Here is a 10,291-nt window from a genome sequence, read left to right as displayed (position 1 = left end):
AGGGGCGGGGATGCGGCTGCAGCGCTGGCGGCGCGGCCGGAGGAAGGACGGAAGGATTGATTGCTCCCAGGCCGCGGCCGTGCCGCCGCGCCGCGGGGCTGTCCCGGCCAGCGGGCCCCGAGCAGAGAGGGGACTATTTCCCGGCGGCGACGGCGGCGCAGGGATCCCGGCGGGCGGTGTGGCGGCCGCCGGTGGTGCCGCGGCGGGGCGGGAGGAGCCGCGGCCGCGCAGGGCAGGGGCCGAGCGGGGACGGGCGGAGAGCGGGGACGGGCGGAGAACGGGGACAGGCCGAGAGCGGGGACAGGCGGAGAGCGGGGACAGGCGGAGAGCGGGGACAGGCGGAGAGCGGGGACAGGCGGAGAGCGGGGACAGGCGGAGAGCGGGGACAGGCGGAGAGCGGGCAGGCCGAGCGGAGACGGGCGGACGGGGATGGGGCCGGGCCCCGGCGGGGAAAGCCGGTGCTGTCACATCGCTGAAATCACACCATGTGCGAACCCGTGCTGGTTTTTCTCTTTTCACATTCAAAAAGTAATCTCTTTATTTACCTGTTTAGTGCAATTCCGGCGCGTTACCGAATGTTGCGGTGTTGCCATCAAGTTTATCTCAAATCTTCACGTTTTATGAGGTAAAAAATGGCTGAGACGGGCTCCTGATCGAGGCTGAGTGACAACAGTCTTGTTACTTAATCCGGAGATGCATTATTGGTTTCTTCTGTGCAAATACATTTAATGTTCTTGTGGCTATGTTTTAGTATGTGTTATAGGTATTTTTAGTGATGCAGTGATAACTTGTCCGTCTGATTACCGGATATAGGGAGAAAAGTATAAACTTAAATTGCTGTATATGAAACTGAAGTCTCCTGTTTTAGCTAAGGTTATCTGACACGATCCATTATCTTTGTCACATCTCAGCAGTTCTTCCCAAACTCTGCCCTGGTGACTGTCTACCCCAAGCTGTTTGGTTTGTTGATTGATTGATTGAAGAGTACTAGCAGGAATAGTGGGGTAAAGGAGAGATGACTACTTGTGTCCATACTTACGGCTACTAGGTGTTCATAGTGCCTTATAGTGAGATTGTAACATGATGTAGTTGGTCATGTTTGCAGTTTCTTGAGACTTGCCTTTAGAGCAGCCCATTATGGTCAGATTATATACTTCTGAAAAACCTTTGGTGTATGTATGCTTCCTAGAATATGTCAGGAAAATATTGTCAAGACTTTTCCTGCTTTGGGAATTTTGTGGTCTTTGAAGAACTGTTTTTGTGACAACTTTTAGCAGATGGCTGTCAAAAATGCAAGTAAACAAGCTGTGACTCCTCTATGCTTGCTGTTTTTCAAGAGCTGGAGAGAGAGATTAGCAAGGAGAAGGTAGGAACAGTGGTGGTTGACTGCCTGCAGGTGCCTCAACAACTGATTTGCAGTCTCACAGTTTAATGTACACAAAAGAACTCACAATAAGAAACTGCTGAGATGCCGGAGCCAGAGGAAAATCTTGAGCCAATGTTTCTACTTTTCAGGCATAAAATCATTATGAAAACTTGCAGGAAATTTTGATTTGTTGTTTTAGTTCTCTTGAGACTTTTTATTTTCTATGGATGTGAAGTTTGAGCGTATGTATCAGTATGACTGCATTTGCCTGACAGTTCTTAACTACTGATGAAAGCTACTGGAAGTTCTAGTAAGTTGTTACAGCTTTCAGGAATGCTAAATTCTTACAGGTGTCATGAAAGTAACCACCAGAAAGGAAGAAAGATTCCTTTAGCATGGTTTGGAGGAGAATTGTCTGAAGAGCTTGACCTTTTCTGTTTCTGTTATTTGCATGGCTGTTGTGGACCTGTGTTTTGGAAGTTACAATAAAAGGGCATAGGTTCACTTAGTCAAGCACTTAGATATTAGCAGAGATGTATAATGATTTTTTTTTCTCCATGCAGTCTGGAAGTTACTTTGGATTATTTCTTCCCTTAGATTCTTGTCTTATCCTCCTCTTATGTTTTAATTTTGTTTTTGGTTTGTTTGTTTTTTTTATCCCTCTTTCCACAGTTCCTCTGTCACATTTAGTATACGGGTGCTTCTGGATTAGATGTGACATGATAATCAAATAGTTGTTTGTGAGATTGCTCCTGCATTTGTTACAGAAACTATGCATAAGGAATTATTTTAGATCAGTATAAGCATGTAGAATCACAGCATGAGTTGGGTTGAAACGGACCTTAAAGATCATCTAGTTCCAAGTCGTGGCCAAGGGCAGGGATGCCACTCACTAGATCAGGTTTCTCAGAGCCCCATCCAACCAGGCCTTGGGCACTTCCAGGGATGGGGCGTCCACAACCTCTCCTTGCCTTCTGTTGTCTGTTTTCTTCTGTATATCCTTCCTTCTCTGCATCCTTATTTGTATTTTTTGTTTGTGAACATAATCCCTAGAGGGCAGCAGAGTAAGCAATGCATTCAGAAGGTGTAAATTGGGCCAGTCTAGAGATTCTCTTGATGAGCCTCTCATTCATTATCTCTTTTCATTCTTGGAGATAATGCTTTCCCCTTAAAACGTATTTCTCAAGTCATAGCTTCAGGGGGAAGGTTTGTGTTTGGGCAGGAAGGCAGGGATCCTTGGAGTACAAAGTGGATTGCAACAGAGAGGAAGGGAATTGGGGAGTAGACAAGTTGCAGACAAGAAAGATGAAGTAGTTGCTTCTTTCCTTTTAGTGAAATTGCTAAAAAGTAGAAACAGAAGCACAAAAGGAAATAGCTTTCCCTATCCATTAATTAACTCAGCTTAAAACCTAAACGGCTTCTGAGGATGCTTCACACAGGGTTGAAGCCTCTTGCAGTTTTTGTTAGTGTGGATTCTTTTGCTAGAGTGGAATTCATTGCTTAAAACCAGATTTATATTAGGGTGTAGACTCCTGCATATTATTACCTTACAGTGAAGGTTAATTAACAGCATTAAGTGTTGAGTGGTGAGCTAGGGGAAAGTAAAGACTGTTTATTCAGAATAAACTATATTTTTAAACCTAGGTTTTAACATGCCAGTATTACTATAGAATCATTTAGGATGGAAATGACCTCTAAAATGAAGTCCAGCCATTAAGCCAAGTCCATCACTAAACCACATCCCTAAGTGCCATGTCCATGCTTCTTTTAACTACTGCCAGGATGGTGACTCCACTGCTTCCTTGGGCAGCCTGTTCCAATGCTTGACTATTTCTGTGAAGGAAGTTTTCCAGATATCCAATCTAAACCTCTCCTGGTGCAACTTGAGGCTGTTTCTTCTCATCCAATCTATTACTACCTGTGAGAAGAGACCAATCCCCACCTTGCTATTGTCTCCTTTCAGGCAGTTGTAGACAGCCATGATGAATATTCCCCCCAGCCTTCTTCTTTCCAGGCTAAACAACCCCAGCCCGCTCAGCTGCTCCTCATAAAATTCACGATCCAGACCCTTCACCAGCTTTGTTGCTCTTTGGATTCTCTTCAGCACCTCTAATATGTTATGCCCATCTCACCTATTAAATTTCTAACTAATTAGATTTTAGGTCAAGGAAAAGAATTGCAGATCACATGTTTGGCCTTTTTATCTTATGGTGACAGTTTCATGCCTTCAGGTTTTTTTTTGGAAGAGCATTTTGACAGTTTCCTGTTTTGGGAATGTTGCTTTACACCATTTAAAATCTGTGTCTTTAAATATTTTTGGAAACAGGTCAACAGATTTGTGATGCTTCTCCAGAAAAATTGTAGATAGATGATGTGTGTTGTGTGAAACCCAAGAAAATAGGATGACTGTGGAAACCTTTTGGCAATATCCAGCCTAGAAGCTTGTGCTTTGATGTGAAGGTTTATAATTGTTCCATAAAGAAAAGTAAGCTCTTTGTCATCATAAACACATTAAGAAAAGCATGCCTGGGATCAAGGTAATTTCAGATAAATTTACACTGCTTGGAGTCTGTTCACGCCTCTGCTGGAAAATATATAGGTGTCATCTGTCAAGTACTGTGTTACTTTTATATTAAACACATCTAGGCCTGCTGGGTGGCTTAGAGTGGACAGGGTGAGATTTATTAGTTCTTTTACACTGGTGGTTGTTGCTGTGTTTCATTCAGCATTCTTGAATTTTCCAAAGACTTAACTTTTTAGTGGAACCAATGGAAGATGGTGGATTTTCTACAGCTCTGGAAAATCAGGCCTTCAGTCTCAAGCTGAATATAGCACTTACTAGTATTTTTGAATTTTAGTCTTAATGTTTTAAGGTAGAAATTAGTAAAAATGGGTTCTATAACTGGCCATTAAAATGCAACAACAAAGCATTTGCTAACTTCCTTTCTACTGTTAATATCCCCCAACTGAGATTTTTTTGCTGTCTTACTTTTTGTAGTGCTGTCTTCCAGTTACAGGTTTCAAGAGTTATCTGCTTTCCAGATCTGAATGGAATTTTTCTGCATCAGGACAGTTGGTAACTTATTCTTAGGAGATGGAGAAAGTTGCAGTTCCTTTGAGAAGTCTAAGGACTTCAGCAGTTGTAGATACTTTTCTGTCACCAGGTATCATATCACGCTCTTCTGAAACCTTTGCCAAAATTTGAGACTCAGACTGTGTTGTACAGTGCTAGTGGATGTACATTGCATGGAGTGGCAATATTAGGACTTGGCCCTCTGTTAAAAATAATATTTTGAGATAAATTATTTGTTGCACTGTAGGAAGGCTTGTTCAGGAGCAAGCATAATGGGTTAGTGCTTACATCCATCTTGCCCTGTGCTTTGATCCTGACAGTTCTACAGAGGAACTCATTTTGGAGCCGGTGCCATAATCTCCATTCTGTGTTGGCAAGAAGCCCATTCTTGGTCTTCTAAAGATTTTTACTCTGAAGTGTAAAGCTTGGCATCTTTAAAAAAAAAAAAATCTTATGAAAACTTCTGTTCCACCTTTACATATTTGTAGACTTGCTTCAGCGCCTTCCTACATTTTTTTACTTACACTGCATGATTATATTTTTTTCTTTAAAAAGAAATTATTTTTTCTTTTTCTTGACAGAAGGGACAGGTGTTCTTGCTCAGCCCTTTCAGAATCATTGTTTCATTTCTCTTCAATTAATCTAAGTATCTGGTGGGCTGTACTGTTTGCAAAGAGAAAAGAGGTTCTGTGTCTGGTTGATTATGATGACACGCTGTGAGAAAAGCCTGAGTGTAGCTGACAATCTTGTGTTACATAGACAACTCAGGACAACCGGTATCATTTAACCACTTACATTTTTGCATACCCTCTTTAAAGGGAATTTTGTTAATAGCTGGCAGTATGTCTTTGAATCAGAGCATTGACGTTCAGTATTGTCAGTGAAGATTCTCAGACTGTGTATGAAGATCTTGTGTATATGGCTGAAATGGTAGCATCTCTTTACAAATAATTTGGCTTTAGGGCCAGTTGTTTCCCATAGAAGGGGAAAAAAGATACTGTATTTGTTTTGGTAAGCTATTGTGCTTTAATTTGTCCTGTTTCACTGTTGCATTGTTACCTAAACTACTTCTCATAGGACTGTTCAGCACAGGGCAGAGATCACCTAATAGATACTTAAAGCTGTTGGACTTCTGTAAGAAATGTACTTTGGTTCTCCTGCATGGTGTTTACATTTTGTGCATTTGTTTGTTGTGGTCTGAGAGGGATTTTGTTTTGTTTTTTTACGTACGAAGCAAAGCAAGTGCTTTGATTTCAGGTGGTTGGGGAAACTGTGCTAAACTTATCCTTTACTCCTTCTTGTCAGGTTGTCTGTCGCTGTGCTAACTTGAAGAGGTGACCATTTGCTGTGAGTTAATAATGTTACACTCTCTCCTATGGATCTCTCCTCCTTTTCCTTCTATGAAGCAACATCACAAAAGGAGCACACTGTGCAGGATTTTCTCCTTGCCGTTAATAAAACCTAGCACTCATTTTGTTGAGAACAATGTTCTTTAAAACAGTACAATAAAAAAAGAAAACGCTCTGCTATGTTACCATTGTTGTGTGCTTAATCCTGAAGTAGAGAGAACTTTGCCGCAAACACCTTACAGTTTGTTTGGGATCCAGCTAGCGTATGTAATTGGAAATTGAATTTCCAATTAGGAAAGGAAAATGAAGGGAGAATAAAGGAAACATCAGTAATATGTCAACATGGACAAATACGGTAATGTAAAATTACTGTAACCCTCTACTTCCCATGTTTAAGATAGTGTTGTTGCAGGAGTAATCTTGGGGGATCTGAAAGAACCAAATGTTAAGACTTTGCTTGAGGAAGATGATGTATTTTTACATGTGGAAAAAAGTGCAAGGAGTGGTGTAGTAACTAGTAGTGGCAGCTTTTTTTGCTGTAGGTCTAAGGCCTTGAATGGTCAGGACCTTCTTCTAAATTTTGTCCTCCATAGCCTGTCCTATCTGGCTTCTTGTATTTAAGGGTGGGGGGAAGGAGGCAGGTATAAAGTGGAAAATAACACTGTTTAGGACCAAAAGAAGGTTCCTGATGTATGATAGGAGTTTGTATTTCTGTTTTCTATCTTGTAGTTTCTGTAGAAAAGTATACACTGTTTCTTAGAAGTCCATGTGTTATGGAGCTGTGCTGGATTTTGAAGGTCAGTGTTGCTGACTGTGTAGATATCATTACATTACTGCTATTTAAGTGTCATGTCTTTTCCTGCTCTAACTGCTCTTTGGCTCATGTAATGATCCACAGTTCAGATACACAGCTGAGGAAAGATCAGCAAGAGGTTCCGTTTTGAGAATATGTCTAAGATGGAGTTGCAAGCAACAAAAATGTAATTATTAATGAATTTTTCTCATAAAAGTAAGATTTATTTTTCCACATGGAAATTGTTATTATAATACTGTTTCACTGGAATATTCTAGGAGTGCAAATGGTTCTCTTAAAAGTATCCTGTTAAAAAAACCCAGCAGCTCAGCAACAAACAAATCAATATGGCTGTATCTGGCTCTTCAAGTTGTATTATACAGTGTTTCCAGGAATGGTGTTCTCTCTTATCCTGTCTGAGGCAGATATGACTACATAAATATAAAACTGAAATCTGCAATTTTGCATTTGAGGGTATGGATCGGTACATAAAGGGTCAATCTGCAGTAGCAAAATTGTCCTTGGAAAGAATGAACTGTTCACAAAATTCACAAAAAACTGCTGGAGTGTTTGTTATACTGAGAGGAAAAACAAAAGTTCATGCCTACACAACTTCAGGGTGAAAATGTTGGATACCAGTAGGACCTTGCTATTGTTGGTTTTTAGAAAAACACCCATTCAACTTCACTCTCTGCCAGTTCTTTAAATTTTCTTATTGCTGGAGATGATGTTTATACTTGCTGTATAGTTCACTATCTTCCATTTAAATTGTATCCCTTTTAGTGAAGGTGGCTTTTATCCTCAGTTATATTAAACTAATTAAAAGTTGAAATATGTTACAGTCTGGGAGCCTGTTATGAGGTCCATTTGTGTTAGACACATTGTTCTAAAAAACCAAAGAGATGACCCAGGTTTCAGAGTTACACTCTGAGCCCACTGCCAGAGATCCCTCCCTATGAATACAGCAGAACTGCCAAGGGCATTTTTGATATATGATGTTCTACTGATATTTGTTGTGTAAACATACTCTTCTAACAAGTGTCTTCCCACCCCATCCACTCATTTCCTAATTTCACCTTGCCATGTGCCACATGTTGTATTTTACTTTGGTAGCTGCAGATACGTCTGGGTATTCTAAAATAATGTCCTGATACTTCTCTGTACTGTGTGACTTTACATAGAAGTTTTTGTATCAATTAACTGGTAGTCATCTTTCCTTCATGATAATAGGTGGAAGCAAAAAAGAGAATCCTGTTTTACTTGTATTGTAAAAAAAAACAACAAGAAAACAAAATTAGAAAAGGCAAACTTCCCCCCCACCCCCAGCAAGTATACAAGTGTTTATGAAAATCAATAGCTCAAGTGTCACGAGGTATGAATGTGAATCCAGTGCTGATAAAGACTGTGGAAAACACTGCTTTTAAGATACGATCAAAATTTAAAAATTGGTAATTTTTTTTCTCAGTGCAATTGCTGGAGATAGCAATAAGACACTAGTTAGAATGAAAAAGCTTGTTATCACTTTATTTAAATTTTAAATGAAAAAAAATGGTGGTCCTAAGCTAGTTACAAAACCAATTTCCCTCCCTTCCCTCCCTTCCTTCCCAGATTTATGCGCCTCAGTTGTTTGGCTAATTTTGCTTTTCCCTCCCACTGTCAAAGAATGCAACAAAGTTTTGTCTATACAGAAGGCAAATACTATGAGTAATGTAGTCTGTTGACATTAGTAAGCAGGAAATATGTGATGAAATGCTAAACTCAAGAAAAATATGAAATAAAGTGAGAAGAGTTTAGTCTGCTTTTTTTTTTCTTCTCTATTCTAGGGTTTTATTTGGAGGAGAGGTTGATTTCTGGCTGTTGATAAACCTTCCATAACTGAAAAAGTACAAGGAGTTGGTATAGTAAAAGTCTTAAGGTAAGAAACTTTATAGAATATGTCACTTCCAAGCAGGAATTCTGAGTCCATGTAAGGCAAAACCTATACAATATAAGCTCTGTGCAAGAAATCTATTCACTGTGCTGAGGATAGTTTTGTGCTGGGTACTCTTCAAGGTGTGTTTCTTGGAGAGGCTGCTGGAAAAGGGGCACTAGCACACACACTACACACAGGTAGATGCTTCTCTCCAGAAAGCAAACAATGAGGCTTTTAAGACTTGGGCTTTTAAAATTTACCAAAGAGTTTAGGCTCTTTAAGTCTGATTCAGTATTATTCTCTATATATAGTAGAATACAAAGAAAAAAAAAAGAGGACCTGCTAGCTAGCACAAGCATATTCCTAACTAGGAGTTATTTTTCTGAATCTGGGCCTAAACCATGTAATTTTCAGTTTTATTCTTTGGACAGTATATGGTGAAAACCTAGAATTAAAAGTGTTTTTTAAAAATGTTGTTACATTAGAGACTACTAAACAACAGTTGAGAGATAAAGATGCAGTTAGTAACAATACAGTAATTCAGCCTGCAGAGCTCCTTGCTCCTTTACAAAAAACAATCACCCAGAACTATGGGTTCCTAGGCTTATTGTGGGCAGGGCATGCAAATAAAATTATTTGTTACAATTACTTAGCAGGTCCCTGCATTCTGTTAGAATTCAAGCAAGCTGCATCTGAACTGCTTAAGTTTGCCTTGTTTTATATTGAGAGACACAGGAAATATGAGGCCAGTAAAATGCACAATAAAATTGTTAATAAAAAAAATCCCACCAAACCTGGAACCAGAGAAGCCATGGGTATTTTCTGTCCCTTCTCTAAGTAACAACATCAGTGGGTCACTGCCTCTGCTGTCATAGTAGCTGTTGTCCCAAACAGGGTGTGTGGGGGCTTTTTTGTTCTGAGGGTTTTATCTTTTTCCCTCCTTAACTCTGGGAATCCAGGGTGCTTCCTCCTGTTGAAATAAATGGAGATGGACATGCTGCCCAAATGAGGAAAAATTTTCTATGCCCTTTTGAGGTGTTCTTTAAGGAGGAACAGTTCCTCCCTGTTAGCCCACACTCCAAATGTTAGATGTATAAATAAAAACTGGCTGTGTACTCCCTCATCAGTTTTATTTTGAGATTTTTTTTCTTTCCTTTCAGAACATTGGATTTTTTTAGTTATTTTTCCATAATTGTTATCCATAAAAAGTCTGGAGGAAATTCAGTCATTCCAAAACTAGAAAAGTGTTAATATTTACTGTTTGACAAATTTGTTATGGCTGCTTGGAAATACTAACATAACTCGGTTCCTAGGTCTACAGAATGCTGTGCAACTGGATATTTCTTTGAGTTTATAGAAATAATTGGACCTTTAGGAGCCTCAGGCTGAACTTTACCAGTGTCTTGAGATAGTGGAGAAAGAAATTGAACAGTTTCAGTAAGATGCATAGATATCTTCTCAAATTCTTTCCTTTTGATGGACACGTGCTTGTTAAACTACTGACTTACCTTAATGAAACCTTAGTTTTAAGGACTTCTGTTTCTCATTGCTCTTCCCACTAATAAGATAACAAATAAGTTAATCATGAGCAACTAAGTATTCATGGATGCTTTTACTTAACAGGAGGCCTTTGCCTGCGTTCCTTTGGGGGTAAGAATTTGTACAATGATGACTGCTTTATTGATTTGAATGTAAAAATAAATAAAGTTACAATTGTTTTTCCATCTTAGTTGGAATTCAGAATTTCTTTTTTTTTTTTTGTTTTTTTTGTTTAGTATCTGTATGGCAGTGTAACTTG

At 39.5% G+C, this 10,291-nt stretch overlaps 1 long non-coding RNA gene across 4 annotated transcripts; it reads left to right on the top strand.

Annotated features, from left to right (window-relative positions):
- The first annotated feature begins 21 nt into the window (after nt 1–21).
- On the top strand, nt 22–10,222 carry LOC130250786 (uncharacterized). Of its 4 annotated transcripts, none has more exons than XR_008840044.1 (6): nt 22–191; nt 554–4,442; nt 5,745–5,786; nt 6,518–6,585; nt 8,405–8,496; nt 9,807–10,222. It is a non-coding gene; the product is annotated as an uncharacterized LOC130250786 (long non-coding RNA). The 4 variants fall into 4 exon arrangements; XR_008840045.1 differs by lacking the exon at nt 22–191 and having other exon boundaries at nt 414–625; nt 3,693–4,442; XR_008840043.1 differs by lacking the exon at nt 22–191 and having other exon boundaries at nt 415–4,442; nt 6,527–6,585.
- Nucleotides 10,223–10,291: the final 69 nt, after the last annotated feature.

This window comes from Oenanthe melanoleuca, chromosome 3 (assembly GCF_029582105.1).
Source record: "Oenanthe melanoleuca isolate GR-GAL-2019-014 chromosome 3, OMel1.0, whole genome shotgun sequence".
Classification (NCBI taxonomy): domain Eukaryota; kingdom Metazoa; phylum Chordata; class Aves; order Passeriformes; family Muscicapidae; genus Oenanthe; species Oenanthe melanoleuca.
The sequence above is the reverse complement of the archived record's forward strand: the minus strand, read 5'-3'. Positions and strand labels throughout refer to the sequence as shown.